Below are 999 nucleotides of genomic sequence, written 5' to 3'. Positions count from 1 at the left end.
TTTCCCGCTGACAATGACATGACACTGTTGACAAAGTGTGGAGCGGGGAGTTGTGAAAGCCTGGGCTTTCACAACTCCCCGTCCCTAGGCCCTGGACTGGTTGGTGTGTGGAGTGTCAAGCATTTCGGCGGTGATTCACACTTCGCCACCAGGGTGCCAGGTGGCCATGCGACAACAGTGACCAGTGCCAGTGGCAGTGGCAGTGCCAGCACTCGGCAGTGGTGCCCGGCAGTGGTGGCGACCTCTGTAAAGACTGTATCAGCCCGTTACTGACGTTACTGGTTCACCGGCCGTAGACCATGGCATGCATATATCATGCATGCATGGCATGGTAGACAGAATCACGTCTGTGCCTGTCGACCATGCACATGATGCATGCCCTAACTAATAATAGGCAAACTGAAACACTGACAAACCTCAGGTTCCGTTTGTTCGGTCATGATGATGAGTGTGTGGATGAGTCTGTGCCTGTGGAGACTGAGACAGTTTGGTGGCGAATGGTACTTGGTAGCGGTAGGATGCTCAACCAGGAAGCACAGAAACAGTAGTCCGACTAGTCGTGACTCGTGAAAGGCGTTCAGTTTCACGACTCTCTACCACAGTACATGTACCAGGATTGAAAGAACCATCGCAAAAGTTCGCAGAAGCCCATTCGTTAGGCCATAGGCCGGGACCGTCTGGGGGAGGGATTATAGCCGACAATCGCAAAGCAGGCTTCTTCAACCCTGACCTCAGATCAGAGTCATGGGCAAGGGGAAGTCATTGCCACAGTGCCAGTTGCCACAAAGAGGTGTGAACCCGCCTCTCCGCACCAGGAGTGCATAGCCACGGACTACTAGTACTAGGCTAGTAGTAGTACTACATCTCGCTCGACTCAACTCCACTGATACGAGTGACGAGGGCCTTATCTACAGCCTAGTATCTTAGTAGTAGTCCTACGAAGATCTTCAGGCTACACAATTAATAAAATGACTATGTCATAGTCATTGCAGTCGCCAG

The sequence above is a fragment of the Sycon ciliatum genome, chromosome 4 (genome assembly GCF_964019385.1).
Source record: "Sycon ciliatum chromosome 4, ocSycCili1.1, whole genome shotgun sequence".
Lineage (NCBI taxonomy): Eukaryota > Metazoa > Porifera > Calcarea > Leucosolenida > Sycettidae > Sycon > Sycon ciliatum.
This window is presented reverse-complemented; position numbering follows the sequence as displayed.